Below are 23305 nucleotides of genomic sequence, written 5' to 3'. Positions count from 1 at the left end.
ATTAAACAGTATGCTCCTGAATGATCAGTAGGTCAATAAAGAAATTAAAAAAATTTTTTGAAACAAGTGATAATATAAACACAACAACCCAAAACCTATGAAATATAGCAAAAGCAATACTAAGAGGAAAATTTATAAGTGCCTACATCAAAAAAGAACAAAAAAGGCCGGGCACAGTGGCTCACACCTATAATCCCAGCACTTTGGGAGGCTGAGGTGGGTGGATCACGAGGTCAGGAGATCAAGGGTACCCTAGCTAACATGGTGAAACCCTGTCTCTACTGAAAACACACAAAAAAAATAGCCAGGAGTGGTGGCGGACGCCTGTAGTTCCAGCTACTCAGGAGGCTGAGGCAGGAGAATGGCTTGAACATGGGAAGCAGAGCTTGCAGTGAGCTAAGAACCTAATAATGCATCTTAAAGAATTAGAAAAGCAAGAGTAAACTGAACCCAAAATTAGAAGAAAAAAAATAATCAAGCTCAGAGAAGAAATAAATGAATTTGAAATAAAGAAAACAATTTAAAAGATCAGTGACTCAAAAGTTGTTTTTTTGAAAAGACACACAGAATTGCCAAACCCTTAGTCAGACCAAGAAAAAATGAGAGAAGACCCAAATTTTAAAAGAAACCAGATATGAAAAAAGAGACTTTACAACTGATACTGCAGAAATTCAAAGGCTCATTAGTGGCTACTATGAGCAACGATATGCCAATAAATTGGAAAAAGCTAGAAGAAATGGATACATTCCTAGACACATACAACCTACCAAAATTGAACCAGGAAGAAATTCAAAACCTGACCAGACCAATAACAAGCAATGAGATTGAAGCCATAATAAAGAGACTCCTAGTAAAGAAAAGCCTGCGATGTAATGGCTTCACTACTGAATTCTACCAAGACTTAAAGAAGAACTAATATTAATTCTACTCAAACTGTTCCAAAAAATTGAGGCAGAAATATTAATTCTACTCAAACTGTTTCAAAAATTGAGTTTCCAAACTCATTGTATAGGGTCAGTATTTCCTTGATACCAAAACCAGACAAAGAAACACCAAAGAAAGAAAACCACAGGCCAATATCTCTGATGTGCCTCAACAAAATAATAGCAAACCAAATTCAATAGCACATTAAAAAGATTATTCATCACGACCAAGCGGGCTTTATCCCTGGGATGCAAGGATGATTCAACATACACAACTCAATCAATATGATACATCATAAAAACAGAATCAAGAATAATAACCATATGATCATTTCCATTGATGTTGAAAAACATTTGATAAAGTTCACATTCCTTCAGGATAAAAACTCTCAAAAAAACTGGGTATAGAGGAACATAACGTAATAAAAGCCATGTACAAGGAACCCACAGCTAGTATGATACTGAAGGAGGAAAAACTGAAAATCTCTCCTCAAATCTGGAACATGTCAAGGATACCCACTTTAACCACTGTTCTTCAACATAATACTGGATGTCCTAGCTAGAGCAAATAGACAAGAGAAAGAAATGAAGGGCATCCGAATTGGAAAGGAAGAAGTCAAATTATACTTGTTTGCAAATAATATGGTCTTATATTTGGAAAAAAAACTAAAGACTCCACCATAAAAGTATTACAACTGATAAATTCAGTAAAGTTGCCAGATACAAAATCGATATACAAAAATCAGTAGTGCCAGGTGCGCTGGCTCACACCTGTAATCCTAACACTTGGGGAGGCCCAGGTAGGCAGATCACTTGAGGCCAGGAGTTCAAGACTAGCCTGGTCAATACAGTGAAACCCCGTCTCTACTAAAAATACAAAAATTAGCTGGATGTGGTGGCATATGTCTGTAATCCCAGCTACTCAGTAGGCTGAGGCACAAGAATCATTTGAACCCGGGAGGTGGAGGTTGCAGTGAGCCAAGATCATGCCACTGCACTCTAGACTGGGTGTCAGAGTGAGACTCTGTCTCAAAAAAAAAAAAGTCAAAAATTAGTAGCATTTCTATACGCCAACAGTGAACAATCTGAAAAAGAAATTTTAAAAAGTAATCCCATGTGTAATAGCCACAAATAAAATTAAACACCTAGGAATAAACCAAAGAAGTAAAACATCTCTACAGTGAAAACTATAAAACAATGATGAAAGAAATTGAAGAGGACACACAAAAAATAGAAAGATATTCCATGTTCATGAATGGGAAGAGTCAATATTGTTAAAATGTCCATACTACCCAAAGCAATCTGTAGATTCAATGCAATCCCTATCAAAATACCAATGACATTACTCACTGAAATAAAAAAAAAAAAAAAAAAAAAAAAAAAAAAAAAAAGGAAACAACAGGTGCTAGAGAGGATGTGGAGAAATAGGAACACTTTTACACTGTTGGTGGGACTGTAAAGTAGTTCAACCATTGTGGAAGACAGTGTGGCGATTCCTCAAGGATCTAGAACTAGAAATACTATTTGACCCAGACATCCCATTACGGGGTATATACCCAAAGGATTATAAATCATGCTGCTATAGAGACACATGCACACGTATGTTTATTGCGGCACTATTCACAATAGCAAAGACTTTGAACCAACCCAAATGTCCATCAATGACAGACTGGATTAAGACAATGTGGCACATATACACCATGGAATACTGTGCAACCATGAAAAAAAGAATGAGTTCATGTCCTTTGTAGGGACATGGATGCAGCTGGAAACCATCATTCTCAGCAAACTATCACAAGAACAGGAAACCAAACACCGCATGTTCTCACTCATAGGTAGGAATTGAACAATGAGATCACTTGGACACAGGAAGGGGAACATCACACACCGGGTCCTATTGTGGGGAGGGGGTGGGGAGGGATAGCATTAGGAGATATACCCAATGTAAATGACGAGTTAACGGGTGCAGCACACCAACATGGCACATGTATACATATGTAACAAACCTGCATGTTGTGCACATGTACCCTAGAACTTAAAGTATAATTTAAAAAGAAAAAAAAAAGAAATACATAATAATAATTTTTAAAATGACCCTATTTACAGTGGAAATCCAGCAGAAACAGACCATGGGCAAGTCACTTTAACTTCTCTAAGCTTCAGTTTACCTTTTCTGTAAGAATAGTCATATACCTGCTAAGTTTGTAAATGCACAGGGAAAAAGGTATCTGGAAGAAGCCACGTCCCACTGTCAATAATGGTAACTTCTGAGAAAAAAAAAGTGGTTTGAGGGACAGGTCAAAAGAACTGAATTGAACTTTTTACTCTATAATTTTACTCTATAATTTCTGTAATGTTTTAATTTTATACAAGTATACTCATCTAATATAGTAAAACATAAAGTTATTGCATAAATGAAAGGTCAACAGATTAAAAAAAAAAAGAAAAAATATCCTAAAACTTACATAGAACCACAAAAGACCCAAAATAACCACAGCTATCCTAAGCAAAATGAACAAAACTGGGGAATCATGGATAGTTGGATAGTTTGTACATTTGTGGAATAATGGATAATTTGAAAATCTGTTAGTGCAACGTGCCATACCAACAGAAAAAAAAAAATCACAATTGGATCAATTGATACAGAAAAAGTATTTGACAGAATTCAACACCCACTGATTTTCTAAAAAGAAAGAAAGAAATGGAAGAGAACTTTCTGAACATGATAAAGCGCATCTCTAAAAACCTACAAATAACGTTGTGCATAATGGTGAAAGAGTGAATTCCTTCTCCCTTAGGCTGGGAACAAGACAAAATGTACATTTTTCCCAGTCTTATTCAAAGTAGTGCTGAATGTTCCGCCCAGAAAAATAAGGCAAGGAAAGAAATAAAATGCATACAAATTGGAAACAAAGAAGTAAAACTGCATTTTTGCAGATGACATAATCGCTTACCTAGAAAATCCCAAGAAATATGCCCCAAAAGAACTCCCAAAATTAATAAATGAGTTCAGCAAAGTCACAGGATACAAGATCAACACACGAGTCAACTGCATTTCTTTTCCTTTTTTTTTTTTTTTTTTTTTTTTTTGAGACGGAGTCTCGCTCTGTCACCCGGGCTGGAGTGCAGTGGCCGGATCTCAGCTCACTGCAAGCTCCGCCTCCCGGGTTCTCGCCATTCTCCTGCCTCAGCCTCCCGAGTAGCTGGGACTACAGGCGCCCACCACCTCGCCCGGCTAGTTTTTTGTATTTTTTTAGTAGAGACGGGGTTTCACCGTGTTTGCCAGGATGGTCTCGATCTCCTGACCTCGTGATCCACCCGTCTCGGCCTCCCAAAGTGCTGGGATTACGGGCTTGAGCCACCATGCCCGGCCAACTGTATTTCTATATAGTGATAATAAACATGTGCAAAACAAAATTTAAAAGACAATACAATTTATAATCATTGAAAAAGGAATAACTATATTTAGATGTAAATCTAACATGTATAAGAATTGTAGGCTAAGACATTTACAGTACTACTGACAGAAATCAAAGACCTAAGTAAATGAAGAAACATGCTTACAGATTGAAAGCCTCAACAAACTAAAGACGTCAGTTCTCTACAAGCTGATTTAAAGACTTAACACAATTCTTGTCAAAATCCCAACAATATTTTTTGTAGACATAAACAAGATTATTCCAAAATTTATATGTAATGGCAAAAAAGCCAGACTAGCTTAAAAACAATTTTGAAAACAAAAAAATAACATGGCAAGAGTCTACTTGATTGCAAGATATCATATATAGTTCCAGTAATCAACAGCATATGGCACTGATGAAGGAATAGACACACATGTCAATAGAATGGAATAGAGAACTCAGAAATAGATCCACAAAAATATGCCCAACTGATTTTTGAAAATGGTACAAAAGCAATTTAATGGAGGAAGGATAGATTTTTAAACAAACTGCTCAAACAATTAGATATCCAAAACAAAACCAAACAATAAGAACAAAGAAAACACAGAGAGAGCCTCAACTTAAGCCTCAAATCTTGTATAAAAACTAATTCAGAAGGAATCATGAAGTTAAACATAAAATGCAAAGGTATAAAACCTTTTTAAAAGATATAAGAAAATCTTCAGAATCTTTGGGATCTAGGACTAGTTATTAGACTTTACACCAAAGGGACAATCCATAAAAGAAACGCTTGATAAATTAGACTTCAGAAAAAGGAAAAAAGAAAAAAAACAAAAACAAAAACAAAAAACTTTTGCTCTGTGAAATATCCTGACCAGAAGATGAAAAGAAAAGCTAGAGAGGGAGAAAATGCTTCCAAACCACATACCTGACAAATGGCTCAAATATATATTCTCAAAACTTGACCAAAAACAAAAACAAAAACAAAAACAAAAACAAAAACAAAGAAAAAAGAAAACAATTCTGTTCAAAAATGGGCTAAAGTTATAAAGAGGCATGTCAACACAAAGGATATACAGATGGAAAATAAGCACATGACAACATGCTCAACATCATTAGCCATTTGCTGAGTGAAAATTAAAACCATAATGAGATCTCACTCTATTACTATCAGAATGGCTAAAATACAAAATAGTGACAACACCAAATGCTAGTGAGGATGTGGAAAAATGGGATCACTAATATATTGCTGGTGGAAATATAAAAGGGTATAGAGGTGGCAATAGGAACAGCTCCAGTCTGCAGCTCCCAGCAAGATCAATGCAGAAAGCGAGTGATTTCTGCATTTCCAACTGAGGTGCCAGGTTCATCTCACTGGGACTGGTTAGACAGTGGGTGCAGCCCAAAGAAGGTGAGCCAAAGCAGGACGGGGTGTCGCCTCACCCAGGAAACACAAGGGGTCGGGGAACTCCCTCCTCTGGCCAAGGGAAACCATGAAGGACTGTGCCATGAGGAATGCTGCATTCCGGCCCAGATACCATGCTTTTTCCATGTTCTTCACAATCCCCAGACCAGAGGTTCCCTTGGGTGCCCACACACCAGGGCCATGGGTTTCAGGCACAAAACTGGGAGGCCATTTGGGCAGACACCAAGCTAGCTGCAGGAGTTATACCTAAGTGGCACCTGGAATACCAGTGAGACAGAACAGTTCACTCCCCTGGAAAGGGGGCTGAAGTTAGGGAGCCAAGTCTAGCTCAGTGAATCCCAGCCCCATAGAGCCCAGCAAGCTAAGATCCACTGGCTTGAAATTCTTGATGCCAGCACAGCAGACTGAAGTCAACCTTGGATGCTTGAGCTTGGTGGGGGAAGCGGCGTCCACCTTAACTGAGGCTTGAATAGGCAATTTTCCCCTCACAGTGTAAACAAAGGCACTGGGAAGTTCGAACTGGGTGGAGCCCACAGCAGTTTGGCAAAGCCTTTATAGCCAGACTGCCTCTCTAGATTCCTCCTCTCTGGGCAGGGCATCTCTGAAAGAAAGGCAGCAGCCCCAGTCCAGGGCTTATAGATAAAACTCCCATTTCCCTGGAATAGAGCACCTGGGGGATGGGCCAGCAGTGGGTGCAGCTTCAGCAGACTTAAACCTTCCTGCCTGCCAGCCCTGAAGAGAGCAGCCGATCTCCCAGCACAGTGCTCAAGCTCTGCTAAGGGACAGACTGCCTCCTCAATAGGTCCCTGAGTCACATGTCTCCTGACTAGGAGATACCTCCCAGCAGGGGACAACAGACACCTCCATACAGGAAAGCTCCAGCTGTCATCTGGCAGGTGCCCTTCTAGGACAAAACTTCCAGAGGAAGGAACAGGCAGCAATCTTTGCTGTTCTGCAGCCTCCGCTGGTGATACCCAGGCAAACAAAGTCTGGATTGCACCTCCATCACATTGCAGCAGACCTGCAGAAGAGGGGTCTGACTGTTAGAAGGAAAACTAACAAACAGAAAGGAATAGCATGTCCACAGAGAAACCCCATCCAAAGGTCACCAACATCAAAGACCAGAGGTAGATAAAACTACAAAGATAAGGAAACACCAGCATAAAAAGGTTGAAAATTCCAAAAACCAGAACACCTCTTCTCCTCCAAAGGATCACAACTCCTCATCAGCAAGGGAACAAAACTGGACAGAGTTTAACAAATTGACAGAAGTAGGTTTCAGAAGGTGGGTGATAACAAGCTACTCCAAGTTAAAGGAGCATGTTCTAACCCAATGCAAGGAAGTTAAGAACCTTGAAAAAGTTAGATAAATTGCTAACTATAATAACCAGTTTAGACAAGAACATAAATGAACTGATGGAGGTGAAAAACCCAGGAGCGGAACTTCGTGAAGCATACATAAGTATCAACAGTCAAATCGATCAAGCAGAAGAAAGGATATCAGAGACTGAAGATCAACTTAATGAAATAAAACATGAAGACAAGATTAGAGAGAAAAGAATGAAAAGGAATGAAAAAAGCCTCCAAAAAATATGGGACTATGTGAAAAGACCAAACCAGGGTTTGACTGGTGTATCTGAAACTGATGGGGAGACTGGAAACAAGTTGGAAAACACCGTTCAGGATATTATCCAGGAGAACTTCCCTAACCAAGCAAGACAGGCCAACACTCAAATTCAGGAAATATAGAGAACACCACAAAGATACTCCTTGGGAAGAGCAACCCCAAGACACACAATTGTCAGATTCACCAAGGTTGTTAAGGGCAGCTAGAGAGAAAGGTCGGGTTATCCACAAAGGGAAATCCATCAGACTAACAGTAGATCTCTCTGCAGAAACCCTACAAGCCAAAAGAGAGTGGGGGCCAATATTTAACATCCTTAAAGAAAAGAATTTTCAACCCAGAATTTCACATCCAGCCAAACTAAGCTTCATAAATGAAGGAGAAATAAAATCCTTTACAGACAAGCAAATGCTGAAAGATTTTGTCACTACCAGGCCTGCCTTACAAGAGCTCCTGAAGGAAGCACTAAATATGGAAAGGAAAACTCGGTACCAGCCACTGCAAAAACATACCAAATTGTAAAGACCATTGACACTATGAAGAAACTACATAACTAATGAGCAAAATAACTAGCTAGCATCATAATGACAGATTCAAATTCACACATAACAATATTAACCTTAAATGTAAATGGGCTAAATGCCCCAATTAAAAGACACAGACTGGCAAATTGGATAAAGAGTCAAGACCCATCAGTCTGCTGTATTCAGGAGACCCATCTCAAGTGCAAAGACACACATAGGCTCAAAATCAAGGAATGGAGGAAGATTTACCAGGCAAATGGACAGCAAAAAGAAAAAAATTAGGGGTTGCAATCCTAGTCTCTGATAAAACAGACTTTAAATCAAAAAAGATCCAAAAAGACAAAGAAGGGCATTACATAATGGTAAAGGGATTAATGCAACAAGAAAAGCGAACTCTTCTAAATATATATGCACCCAATACAGGAGCACCCAGATTCATAAAGCAAGTCCTTAGAGACCTACAAAGAGACTTAGACTCCCACACAATAATAATGGGAAACTTTAACACCCCACTGTCAACATTAGACAGATCAACGAGACAGAAAGTTAACAAGGATATCCAGGAATTAAACTCAGCTCTGCACCAAGCAGACCTAATAGATACTGACAGAACACTCCTCCCCAAAACAACAGAATATACATTCTTCTCAGCACCACATCGCACTTATTCCAAAATTGACCACAGAGTTGGAAGTAAAGCACTCCTCAGCAAATGTAAAAGAACAGAAATTATAACAAACTGTCTCTCAGACTACAGTGCAATCAAACTAGAATTCAGGATTAAGAAACTCACTCAAAACTGCTCAACTACATGAAAACGGAACAACCTGCTCCTGAATGAATACTGAGTACATAACAAAATGAAGGCAGAAATAAAGATGTTCTTTGAAACCAATGAGAACAAAGACACAACATACCAGAATCTCTGGGACACATTTAAAGCAGTGTGTAGAGGGAAATTTACAGCACTAAATGCCCACAAGAGAAAGCTGGAAAGATCTAAAATTGACACCCTAACATCACAATTAAAAGAACTAGAGAAGCAAGAGCAAACATATTCAAAAGCTAGCAGAAGGCAAGAAATAACTAAGATCAGAGCAGAACTGAAGGAGAGAGAGACACCAAAAACTCTTCAAAAAATCAATGAATCCAGGAGCTGGTTTTTTGAAAAGATTAACCAAATAGACCCCTAGCTAGATTAACAAAGAAGAAAATAGAGAAGAATCAAATAGACACAATAACAAATGATAAAGGGGATATCACCACTGATCCCACAGAAATACAAACTACCATCAGACAATACTATAAACACCTCTATGCAAATAAACTAGAAAATCTAGAAGAAATGGATAAATTCCTGGACACATACACCCTCCCAAGACTAAACCAGTAAGAATTCGAATTCCTGAATAGACCAGTAACAAGTACTGAAACCAAGGCAGTAATTAATAGCCTACCAACCAAAAAAAGCAAGGACCAGATAAATTCACAGCCGAATTCAACCAGAGGTACAAAGAGGAGCTGGTACCATTCCTTCTGAAACTATTCCAAACAATAGAAAAAGACAGACACCTCCCTAACTCATTTATGAGGCCAGAATCATCCTGATACCAAAACCTGGCAGAGACACAACAGAAAAAAGACAATTTCGGAACAATATCCCTGATGAACACTGATGTAAAAATCCTCAATAAAATGCTGGCAAACCAAATCCAGCAGCATATCAAAAAGTTTATCCACCATGATCAAGTCAGCTTTATTCCTGGGATGTAAGGCTGGTTCACCATATGCAAATCAATTAACATAATCCATCACATAAACAGAACCATGACAAAAACTACAAGATTATCTCAATAGACACAGAAAAGGCCTTCAATAAAATTCAACACTCCTTCATGCTAAAAATTCTCCATAATCTAGGTATTGATAGAACATATTTCAAAATGATAACAGCTATTTATGATGAACCCACAGCCAGTACCACAGTGAATGGGCAAAAGCGGGAAACATTCCTTTTCAAAACCAGCACAAGACAAGGATGCCCTCTCTCACCACTACTATTCAACTCCTATTCAATACTATTCAATAGTATTGGAAGTTCTGACCAGAGTGATCAGGCAAGAGAAAGAAATAAAGGGTATTCAAATAGAAAGAGAAGTAGTCAAATTGTCTCTGTTCACAAATGACATGATTGTATATTTAGAAAACCCCATTGTCTCAGTCCAAAATCTCCTTAAGCTGATAAGCAACTTCAACAAAGTCTCAGGATACAAAATCAATGTGCAAAAATCATAAGCATTCCTCTACACCAAGAACAGACAAACAGAGACCCAAATCATGAGTGAACTCCCACTCACAATTGTTACAAAGAGAATAAAATACTTAGGAATACAACTCAAAAGGGATGTGAAGGACCTCTTCAAGGAAAACATATAAACCACTGATGAAGGAAATAAGAGAGAACACAAACAAATGGGAAAACATTCCATGCTCATGGATAGGAAGAATCAATATCATGAAAATGGCCATACTGCCTAAAGTAATTTATAGATTCAATGCTATCCCCATCAAGATACCATTGACTTTCTTCACAGAATTAGAAAAAAACTACTTTAAATTTCATATGGAAACAAAATAGAGCCCATATAGCCAAGACAATCCTAAGCAAAAAGAACAAAACTGGAGGCATCATGCTACCTGACTTCAAACTATACTACAAGGCTAGAGTAACCAAAACAGCATGGTACTGGTACCAAAACAGATATATAGACCAATGGAACAGAATGGAGGCTTCAGAAATAACACCTCACATCTAAACCGTCTGACCTTTGACAATCCTGAAAAAAATAAGCAATAGGGAAAGGATTGCCAATTTAATAAAGGGTGTTGGGAAAACTCACTAGCCATATGCAGAAAACTGAAACTGGACCCCTTCCTTACACGTTGTACAAAAAATTAACTCAAGATGGATTAAAGACTTAAGTGTAAGACCTAAAACCATAAAAACCCTAGAAGAAAACCTAGGCAATACCATTCAGGACATAGGCATGGGCAAAGACTTCATGACTAAAACACCAAAAGCAATGGCAACAAAAGCTAAAATTGACAAATGGGATCTAATTAAACTAAAGAGCTTCTGCACAGCAAAAGAAACTATCATCTGAGTGAATAGGCAACCTACAGAATGGGAGAAAATTTTTGCAATCTGTGCATCTGACAAAAGGCTAATATCCAGAATTTACAAGGAACTTAATCAAATTTTCAAGAAAAAAACAACCCCATCAAAAAATGTGCAAAGGATATGAACAGACACTTCTCAAAAGAAGACATTTATGTGGCCAAAAAATATATGGAAAAAAGCTCATCATCACTTGTCATTAGAGAAATGCAAATCAAGACCACAATGAGATACCACTCATGCCATTTAGAATGGCAATCATTAAAAAGTTAGGAAACAACAGATGCTGGAGAGGATGTGGAGAAATAGGAATGCTTTTACACTGTTGTGGGAGTATAAATTAGTTCAACTATTGTGGAAGACAGTGTGGCGATTCCTCAAGCATCTAGAACCAGAAATATCATTTGACCCAGCAATTCCATTACTGGATATATACCCAAAGGGTTATAAATCATTCTACTATAAAGACACATGCACACGAATGTTTATTACAGCACTTTGCAATAGCAAAGACTTGGAACCAACCCAAATGCCCATCAATGATAGATTGGATAAAGGAAATGTGGCACATATACACCATGGAATACTATGCAGCCATGAAAAAGGATGAGTTCATGTCCTTTGATGGGACATGGATGCAGCTGGAAACCATCACTCTCAGCAAATTAACACAGGAACAGACAACCAAACACCACATGTTCTCACTCATGTGGACACAGGGAGGAGAGCATCACACACCAGGGCTTGTCAGGCCTGTCGGGGTGTGGGGGGCTAGGGGAGGCATAGCATTACAAGAAATAATTTCTCTAATGACCAGTGATGATGAGCTTTTTTCCATGTTTGTTGGAATGGGATCTAATTAAACTAAAGGGATTCTGCACAGCAAAGAAAACTATCATCAGAGATGACAGGTCTATGGGTGCAGCAAACCACCATGGCACATGTATACCTATGTAACAAACCTGCACATTCTGCACATGTATCCCAGAACTTAAAGCATAATGAAAAATAAAAATAAAATAAAATCATATAGGTACTGTGGAAGTGAGTTTGGCAGTTTCTGAAAAACAACAACAAAGCAGGCTACTAAACAACCCAGCAATTATACGCTTGTGTAGTATTCATCTCAAAGATATGAAGACATAGGTTCATGTGAAAACCTGTACACAAATGTTCACAGTAGTTGTATTTTTAACAGCTAAACTGGAAACAAATGTATTTTAATGGGTCAAAGGTTAAGCAAACTGTGGTACATCCATACCATGTAATACATATTTGGCAATAAAAAGAAATGAACTCTTGACATAATAACAATCTAGATGAATCTCCAGAAGCTTATGCTGAGTCAAAAGAGCTAACCCCACAATGTTACATACTATATACTTCCATTTATACAACATTCTTGGAACCACAAAATTATAGACATGAAGAACAGATTAGTGGTTGCCAGGGATCCCAGGATGGAGTTAGGGTAGGAGGGAAATGGGTATAGCTATAAAATAGTAACAGAAGGGATCCTTGCAATGATGAAAATATTCTGTATTTTGACTACATCAGGGTCAATACTCTGGTTGTGACATTGTACTATTAGCTGGCAAGCAACAAGCATGAGATTGAACCCAAGGACCGGGCCTTAATATGTTTTGCCTCCTTAGACGTGAAATGCTTGATGTGGACCTTAAAGTTTAGGTAGTGTTTGGCTCAGAAAAGAGGAGTGGAGAGCCCCTTTCAAGAAAAAAAAAAGAGCAATGATAAAACAAGCCTGTCTGGGAAAAAGTAGATTAATTTGAACTGGGAGGAGAGTTAGATAAAGATGGATGGGAAATTCTTCAAGTACAGGTGACACCAGAGTGAGAAGACCATGAAGAGTGGGCCAATGAGTTAGCCATCTCCTACTGGGAATGAGGAGTGAAAGTCTTTGAGGAGAGAATAACTCAATAAAAATGAGAGGTCTGAAGTATTTTAGAGAAAGTAGCCTAGCACGTTGCTCTTCGATGTCTGTCACGATGAACTGTACCTTTTATAAGACCATTCTTGGAGGCCTCCTCTTTACCAAATACCCTATTTCCCTTAGCCCACCCTGATTCACGAATATTCTCCATGCTGTGGAGAATATTCTCCAGCCCCTACCACACCTGCATTCTGAGAGGTGGGATAGCCACCCAGTACCACCACTACCAAGGTACTATCAACACAAAACAAAACTCCTAACCTTATTTCCTAGATGTGGATTCACAGACACCTGTAAGCATTTTCTCCTCTTTATTCTTTCCCTTGAGATTTTAGATATGCAATTATAGATAAAATTTGATCCTGTTTTTCTCATTTGCTAGTATGAAAGACATGGTCACGAATCTTTATATTATAATTACTTTTCAGTTGTTTCAAATCAGCTATTTTTCTTTCCTATATATTTACAAAATTTACAATTTCAAAGAGCTATTTTTCCTACCTATGTATTTACATATTCAGGTTTCCTCTTTCAGAGAGATTTTATTACCTTCTTCTGAGGCACACTTCCGTAAGTTTAGTGACAGTTTGTCAAACCTGCTTTCACTGGATGGATTACCAATGCTTACTGATGAGACAGTCAAGTAACAAGGGCTCCCTGGAAGAACTTCCAACCAGCCTGCACACTGAGAGCAGTGCACACAGGGGTGGAGCCTCGAGAAGTTTCTGCTGTTTGCAGAGGGGAGGAGTCTGGCCTCTCCTGTTCCGAGGTGGTAACTGGGATTCAGTCTGTGATGCTGGAAGCCTGCTAGCAGGACTCTCATTTTGCTGAGAATCCCTGTTTCCCCCTTTTTTCCCCTTTTCACCCAATAATCCCTGCCTTTCTCACCCTTCAAAGTGTCTGCAAGCCTAATCTTAGATTTCAATGCTTGCTGGGTGAGATGAAGACTCTAGCTAAGGAGGGGAACGCTGTACAGAGAGTAGTGCTGTACAGAAGGAATTAAGGGTGACTATGGGTACTAAGTCTGTGGGAAAGGGGAAAATTAAAGAGGGCAGCAAGACTGCATGTATGAACTGCTGCTTGGATCGCCTTGGACAGAATCAGGGAAGTCAAGAGAGGCAAAGGTTCTATGGCCATGGGCTGTTGATGCTAATAGCAAGCGACACAAAATCTGGAAAGGAAAGTGTACACCTTCTAAGGTGAGCCCTTTGCTCACTCTCCCTCCACAATGACAGCTGCTCTCAGTACATCTGACAGTAGAGATGTCAGATGTTGGAGAGAGCGGTACAGTCCCTTAGGCCAGTGATGCCAGGAGCCCAGGCATTCTATTAATACCTCGTAGCAATCAGTAATGGAAGGGAGAGCTTGCCCAACTGGTGGTTCTGAGGCTGACAGGAGACTAGAGTGTATGGCTGCATGAGTATGCCATGGCCAACGCAGAAGCCATGCAGATAACGTGCCAAGGCCGAGGGTAATGCATTATGTTCCAGGACAGTGACATCAGAAGGCGAGTAGAGAAGGCAGCCCAATTTTGGTGGGGTTCTCACTCTTCCTCAACTGTCTGTTACATCTAGGTAGCAAGAGAAAGATGGAAAAATTGCTCAGCAACACCTAAAGCCCTGATTGATCTATCCGCTATGGAAACTGTAAACGTCAAGTCTAAATCCTACTTCTTCTGGAGTATGACTTTCATTGTCTTTCAGGGCATTCATGTCAATGTCTGTAAGGAAACAGACAAACATAGTCATTGGCAAATATGTAGATTAAATACATTGGGTGGATGGAGGGGTAAAGTGGTCTTAGAGGAGTAGACAATAAGGGTGTATTGAAGTTGTAATGACAACTCTTTGAAGGATTCACTGATTCTTCCTGGGAGAGGTAAGACTTCTAGGAACTCCCTCCTGCGTGCAGCAGACCAGATGTTCAGGCCACACTGTTAAGTCAAAGGAAAAAAAAAAAATAGCCTCACTAAGGCAGTAGAAATGGGATCATTGATATTTTGTCAAGCTCAGCCTCTTACCCAAAATACAAACAAAACTCTGGTAGTTATTCAGTGTGAAGAAAACAGTTGCGGTGTGTTATCAAATCCTGTGAGAGACTAAAGCTTCAGATTAATCAATAACACAATCTGACTTCTGTCTTAGTGAATTAGGCCCAAGGGCTAGAAATCTTTCTGAAAATCAAGAGAAGTCTTCCACTGTATCAGGGCTGATCCTGTTTCCATTGAATCTGGCCCTGTTAAGAGAAAGGCCTTGGTGATAAAATAGGTGTTCTCAGATCCTATATCATGGTTTTCCTCCTGATTCAACTCTTGGGGCAGGGAGTGTGATGGGGAACAAGTTTGTTAAGCTTTGCACATAAAAGGTATACCTTCAGAAACATAAAACGTCATTTTCAATACAGCACTTCATAAACTAAATAGCCCCCCGACCCCAACTTTTAACAAGCAGTCTGCCTTTAATACTTGAAAACCAAAATTGCTTTCTGTTTTAATCGATGAAAACCAAGCTTTAGCTTATAAATGGATTTTTCCCAGAATTCTTTATAAACCACCGGAAGTGGATATTTATAATGGAAGTCCACTTGGTTCTTCATAAAGCTAATTTAGGCTGGGTAATTCCCTTCAGGCAGCAGTAGGCATTTTTCTCTTCAGCTCTTGTATAATTAATACCAAGATACAAATATATTCCTATCTATTTCAGGGGGTGCAGAAGTGGTGAGAAAAAAAAGAAGGGGAGATGATACTAGTGTCAAATGAATTCTCTAATACATTTCCCCACTAGAGGGAAAGATAAATTAAATGTGCAATAAAAATTTAGTAGCGAACAGTGATTGCACTATAGGAACCCTGATAGAAATAAGCATAATGGCATAATAAATTTTCTTGTGTGAGAAATGATTATTTGGAGCTTTAAGCTTTGACAATTCTTGTAAATCTTATCTGTTTGTTAGCAATTAATAATATTAAATTGCTTCACATCTCCCTAGATAAACATCAGCAAGCTTTCAAATCATTGTTGAAGAAATGCATAATCTACTGCACATCATCAGAGCTTTCTAAAATTTCCGAGATATTAAATAGCACTGTTCCAAGGAGAAATAAAAGCAATTTGATCTTTACTACTGATATAAATAGATCAACAAATATTTGTTAAACCCGACTTTGTGCTTAGTAGAGATAGCTAGCTGTCCATCAAAATCCATTTTTGTATTTTAGGGTATAATAGGAGTATAGCACATCCCCAGTCTCCTATGCCTCTACTGTGACCATATGACTCATCTCTCCAATAACACTGACTGGAAATGATGCTTGCATTTGTAAGCTAAGTTTTAAGAATAGGACCATGGGTCGGGCACAGTGGCTCATGCTTGTAATCCCAGCACTTTGGGAGGCTGAGATGGGTGGATCACGAGCTCAGGAGTTCGAGACCAGTCTGGCCAACATGGTGAAACCCTGTCTCTACTAAAAATACAAAAATTAGCTAGGCATGGTGGTGGGCACCTGTAATCCAAGCTACTCAGGAGACTGAGGCAGGAGAATCATTTGAACCTGGGAGGCGGAGGTTGCAGTGAGCTGAGATTGCGAGACTGAATCTCAAAAAAAAAAGAGGGACCACTTGGCTCTTCAGGCTCTTTCAGCTTCTCCAAGCTCCATGTAGAAAACAACAAAATCCTAAAATAGGAAGAACCACACATTGAGAGGAGCTGGCTCTGAGTCTACATGTGGCGAAAAGCTGTTCATGAACAGGAACAAGAATGCCAGCCTTGGTTAAGTGAGTAAGAGCTAGACTTCTGTTACATTTCAGCCATTACATATCGGTGAGTCTACTTGTCACAGCATGTTTGCCCTGTCTGACTAGTAGAATAGCATTCTTACAGACTTCATGAGATACATAAAGAAGTGAAAGACATTGCTCTTCTTACAAAAAATTACTTTACTCTGGTTAGAGAAACAAAGAATATGTGCAAGAAAAGTAAAATATCATAAAAATAGGAAATGATAGTTTAAGAGATGCCAGAGGATAGTACAAGAGTAAATTCACAACTAATTGGCATTGGCACAAAGTACTAGGAGTTCAAAGGTAAAAACCTAAATATGTATTTGGAAAATATCCATAGGAAAATGGTGGGTTCTACTGGTGAGAGCTACAAGCTATGCTGCTGATAATAATCAAATCACCTTCTGGGAAATTTTTCATTCGAATAAATAAACCTAAAGCTCCTGGTATCCTTAATTCTTTTAGATATTGATATAGTTTGTATGTTTGTTCCCACCCAAATCTCATGTTGAATTGTAATCCCCAGTATTGGAGGTGGGGCCCGGTGGCAGGTGATTGGATCATGGGAGTGAATTTCTCATGAATGGTTGAGCACCATCCCCTTGGTGCTGTACTCACAATGGTGAGTTCTCATGAGACCTGGTCTTGTAAAAGTGTGTGGCACACTCCCACTTCTCTCTCTTGCTCCTGCTTTCACCATATGACGTGCCTGCTCCCCCTTCACCTTTTGCCATGATTGTAAGCTTCCTGAGGCCACCCTAGAAGCTGAGCAGATGCCAACACCGTGCTTCTTATAAAGCCTGCAAAACTGTGAGCCAATTAAACCTCTTTTCTTGTAAATTACCCAGTCTCAGGTATTTTTTTATAGCAATGCAAAATCAGCCTAATATCTATGTGTTCCAGAATCTCTGATTTGCCTGCAGTTGTAAGCTTATTTATTCTTATAATGTCTACTTTTGACCTGATTAGACCATTTATGTTCTAATTTTGTTGTTGTTTCCTTAAAACATCATGTTATGATCAATCTCTTCCCTTTCAGTGTAAAATGATTTCTATTTCACTGATTCCATTTCATTCAGGAAGTAAGTTTGTAAATTCTAGCTAAAAGAGACTCAGTTCAAATTTCAGCTCAGATTAGAAGAGTTCCAGAAATAAACATGATGTATTCATATTATTTTTAAAGCTTCTTATTAAGTGTTACAATTTGCTAGCCACAGTGGATGTAATGATGAACACCATGTAGACCACAGCCTTTTGGTACTTATATTCTAATGAGACTTCCTCTAAAAGAGGAGGTCATATCGTAGACAGAAAGAACTAGATACATGAAGCCTGTAGGCCTGGAGATGACTCAATCGTCAAAGGATAACTGTCTTCTTTAAATCTTTAACGGTTTTTTCCTAGGGAATAGAGATCAGACTTATTTCTCATGGCTTTTGCCCACTGATATGGACAGTGGGCATTGTTAGTCACTCAAAAAATGTATTTTGAATGAATGAATGTCATCTTGAGCCTAGGAACTTGAATCAATTCCAGATATTTTTCATTTGCTCTAAGAAATGACACATAACTTGGTCATCTAATTGCTGTGATCTTTCAGGAAAAAAAAAAAAAAAGTCAACCTAAGAACCAGGACCACTGGTAACAGCCATAGGAAGAAGGATTTGGGTTTGAGATAAAGATGCAATTTCTAAAGTTCAGAGTGTTCAAACATGCATGGTCTTACTTTCTGAAAGGAATTAAGAAGTTTTCAGGCATCGTGGACTAAATGACAAAGATATGAGGCGGAAGACATTCAGACATTGGAGGTTCTCAGGCAAGGGCTCAAGATACTCCGAGCTGAATCTTCAGTGAAAATGTGGGGTTAGCTGGGAATTAGCAAAGCAAAGGCCCTAGGATGCCTGGGGGATGAGGTAGGGGAAAGAGCTAGACAGGAACCAGGACCCCATAAATAGTCCACAGGGTAGAACTAGAACACCAGAAAAAACTAAGGAACTTAATTAAGGGAGAGAAACCTCACTGGAGGCTCTGTCATGTTGAGTGGGCCACCCAGAAAATGGTATGCTTGGGACCACACAGATACTGAGAACTCATCCCTTAGCCCTGAATGCAAGGTCTGTTTGGCTGTGAAAGCAGTGTGTTTGTTTTAGAGGAAACCAAGGCTCTCAGCAGTCCTGGTGGGAACACTTGACCCTGCCCTGGGAGTTTCTCTTAATTCTGTGCCCTATCAGACAGAGGTAGTAAAAAACGAAGGGTCTTCTGGAATGTTTAATAACTCTGCGACTTGGGGAAGTCCACTCTGACCTTCAGTTTCATCGGCCAAAGGAGGACAACAACATGAAGCTGGGAAGGCGCTGTGAGAATTAAACAAGAATTGGCTCTGATCTGTGCTAGGTGCCTAATCAATGTATTGCTTCTTTTACCCCTTCTAGCCTTGAACTTTTATAATTCTTTCTCCATGAGAAGCTTCAAAATCTTTTTATTTTCAAGCCAAGAATGATGGCTCACGCCTGCAATCCCAGCACTTTGGGAGGCCTAGGCTGGTGGGGATCACCTGAGGTCAGAAGTTCGAGGCCAGCCTAGCCAACACGGAGAAACCCCATCTCTACTAAAAATACAAAATTAGCCAGGTATGGTGGCATATGTATGTAATCCCAGCTACTCAGGAGGCTGAGACAAAAGAATAGCTTGATTTTTTTAAATTTTCATTTCCTCTTGGGAGCCACTAATTTATCATTTGAGAAAGTCAGGTGGTATTTATAGATCCATGAAACTGGAATGTGCTGTGTAAACTAAGATGAAGGCAAAGCCAGGGCTTTTGGTTGCCCCCTCAGGATCCCAGTAGCCCAGTCTGGCTATTTTGTAAACCCAACTAATTTTTCTCCATGTCTGCTAGTGTTACTCTAAATTAAGATGTAATGCATTCTGGAAGTTCATTGGCATTTGAAAGATCTTCTCTAAACTGTATCTAAATCACCTAGAGTTGATGCAGCATTCTAGGAAGGACAAACATGTATTTTTACATTTAATTCAGAACGTGGCAGAAAAGCTGAGGCTGTCATGTGTTCTTTTCTTCATCCAGAAAATCTCATTCCACAAGCATAATTCTCTTCTCGCCAGGAGTCACCAGGCTTGCATCAAACAAAAGTGTGTTGGCATTACAATAATCAAAGCAGGACCAAAATGTCCTTCAGTCTTCACGTTCCTTTCAAACCAAACAAAATATGGCCCGATGCACATCTATTCCAGACAAGGCATTCCCATGGGAGTGGGGGTAAAATGTCCTAATGCATTTTCAATTTACAAAGTAACTTTCCCTATATTTAGATGAGTCAGTTTATATCTGAGTTCAAAAATTCAAGAGAATCTGGCATCTTTCCTCCCTAGCACGATTATGTTTTTCAAAGAATTCTGTTCTCAAAAATTTTTACCCTTCTCTCAGAAATAGGCTCTTTAGTTAGGGTATTTTAAGCTATGTAAATGTTTCTTTATTTTCATACTTACAAACTGTCTAATTCACTTTGTTAGTGCATGGTTTTGCTTTTCAAAGGATCTGTTTACGACGCATACAACAAAACCAAGTAATCATGTTGTCACCCAATATTAGAAAAATGATCATTAGTGCTCACAACAATCCTTTCAGGCCACGTAAAATCAAAATAATGCCTTATGATCCATCCAAGACTATCAGATCTGAGTTGTTTATGTTTATATATTTTATTCTATAATAAATCCTTGATATGTGGGTAAGTCATTTGTCTGCAATACATTTTAATATGAATTAGGTGGGCTTTTTTGTTTTGTTTTGTTTTAGATAGTCACATAAGGAGGGCAGGGGGCAGGATTAGAAAACGTTAAAAGACTTGGAAAATGCTCTAAAATGAACATAGGGCATCAAAGAGAAATACAGTATTTAAGAGCAAGGATGAGGAAAAGAAGATAATCACATAAAAATGTTTCATTTCTCCATGTTGGTGGTCAGAAGTGACCCAAGTGCTAAGTACCACACCACAGAAAGATTTTTACAAAGTAGATAACATAATATTTCTGAATTAGAGTTTTGGGATGTAATTCATGTTAAGTGGTTAGTTCAGGCTTTCAGGCAGTTTGCACTTTGAAATCAGAGTCATTTCTGAAATCCTATGAGAATTTAGTTTTTAATTTCCTAAGAAATAACTGATTTGCCTGAAAATCAAATGTTGGAATTGAAAAGGGCAGATTTTTAGATAAAATCATGTTACAGTTGATTCTGTGAGCACCCGTATTAGTTATTTCTGGTTGTCAATATACCTCAAAACACCTCGTGCTGGCCGGGCGCGGTGGCTCACACCTACAACCCCAGCACTTTGGGAGGCCGAAGAGGGTGGATCCACCTGAGATCAAGAACTCGAGACCAGCCTGGCCAACATGGTGAAACCCTGTTTCTACTAAAAATACAAAAAATTAGCTGGGCATGATGGCAGGCACCTGTAATCCCAGCTACTCAGGAGGCTGAGGCAGGAGAATCACTTGAACCCGGAAGGCAGAGGTTGCAATAAGCTGAGATTGTGCCATTGCACTCCAGCCTAGGCATCAAGAGCGAAACTCCATCTCAAAAACAAACAAAAAACCCAAAACACTCCTTGTGCTGTGCTGAAGTGTTGGTTGAGAGAGAATTGCAGACATCAGGGCATGCTGGAGCCCTACCTCAATGGGCACTAAGCACAATTAAGCAACAAGCAGGGAAGGGAGGCAGCAGGTAAGAGCAGGGACATGCCTGCTGAGCTGCCCCTCACCCTTGACTGTGGGCAGTGGACAGGGATCATCCAGGTCTTCAGGAAAGTATAGAGAGCTTTCCAGATGGAATGGAGGCTTAGATGCCTAAAGAATAGATGTCTGTTAAATAGACTAACAACATCAAGAGGGCAGAGGATGATGAAACAAACACTAAAAAGATATGGAGGCTGAAGAACTGGGTTCAGAAGAGAATTCTTTGGGGCACCAGCAGGCACCTTAGAACCTTGCCTTGGATTTATGGAGACTTGCAGAAATAGAAGTGGCATGTCCAAATCACCATCTTCATTACTATTCATTGTATGTGCTGACATGAACTGTGGACTGTGGGTGCATTGTTATCACAACAGGGCCATGGGACATGATTAATGGAAAGACACCAACAGCCACAGATAAAGGATGCAAAAGTTATATCTGAACCGAAATTTTAAAATTTATAGAGATAGCTATTGACAGAGGCAACATAGCATGCTCCCAGATGGAAGTAAAGGCTCCCCATGTCTACAGTCTTGCATGGAGGTGCAGGTACTGTATCACACACCAAGTGACCATTTCCCTAAATGCAAGGAGCTCACAGCTGCCACCCACATGGTACTAGTGTGTATTGGGAGGGAGTTTATTATACTCTCCTGACCCCTCCCCATATTTCTGATGTGGAGATTCTTGTTCAGTCTGCCTTTTCACCACATACAAGGAACTGCTGTAAAACCACTCAAGTAAGCATTTGATTGGATAAATCCACGACCTTGTCCAAACACATAGCATCCCTTAGGAGATCCAAAGATCGGGCTTGTTTTAGGTCCGTTTCTACAGAGGACATGGTTTACATGTTTACTCTAAAAACCTGAAGCTGGTATTTCCAACCCAGACTAGTCTGGAAATGGTGACTTCTGGGGAAGGTTCTGTTTGAAGATTTCATTATAAGTTTCATCCAGTCTTCAGTTTGATTACTTTTAGGCCTGAACTGACTTCTGGTGCCCCCAGCTGAGCTAGGCTAGCTGGCAAGTGGAGGCCTAATAACAGATCCACTTTCGATCAAAAGGTCATTGCTGTGCTTGTTGATAAATACTGCATGGGTGACTCATGTTATTTATCTAACCTTTAATAATGCTTACTACACCTGCATTTCTGGGGCCTGTGGCTAAAGTTTAGGAATCAGTCCACTTGATTATGAGTTTAGAGACCCAAATTTAGTCCTAGTACCAATGGTACCAACAGAGCAGTAAATTAAGTAGCTTCACATCTCAAGTGACTTTCTTCATCTATAAAATAAGGCAATCGATCCTTTTGTAGTTCATAAGCATAGATGAGTGGGTGTTCAGGCATGTGTGTGAGATGTGCCACCCTCGAACTGGCACATTACCCATCTGACCTGAAGAAAAAAATATTAAATGAAAAACATTTAAAAAATAAAATAAAATAAGGCAACTGGACTAGGTTAACGTTTATCCAAGATTTTCCTGAAGTTTCTCACTGGGCTCACCTGACGTGGTTATAGAAAAGTAAATCTTTGTGGACTCATCCCCCACTTAGATTCAGAATCTTTGGAGAAGGGGTCTGGAATATTTCACTTGCAGCAAATTCCCCTAGGGACACTGAACCATCAGGTCATTTCTGAGGTTTCATCGATCTTTGACATTACATGAGGACAAGGACAAAGTAATATTTCTATTGATCTGATATGACTATATGAATAAGGTTAATTCTAGCAATTTGGCCCAAATGT

At 39.4% G+C, this 23305-nt stretch overlaps 1 pseudogene; it reads left to right on the top strand.

Moving 5' to 3' along the window:
* The first annotated feature begins 22860 nt into the window (after window positions 1-22860).
* LOC115893407 lies at window positions 22861-22952 on the top strand (annotated as a pseudogene).
* Window positions 22953-23305: the final 353 nt, after the last annotated feature.

This window comes from Rhinopithecus roxellana, chromosome 14, assembly GCF_007565055.1.
Source record: "Rhinopithecus roxellana isolate Shanxi Qingling chromosome 14, ASM756505v1, whole genome shotgun sequence".
NCBI classification, from domain to species: Eukaryota; Metazoa; Chordata; class Mammalia; order Primates; family Cercopithecidae; genus Rhinopithecus; species Rhinopithecus roxellana.
This window is presented reverse-complemented; position numbering and strand designations above follow the sequence as displayed.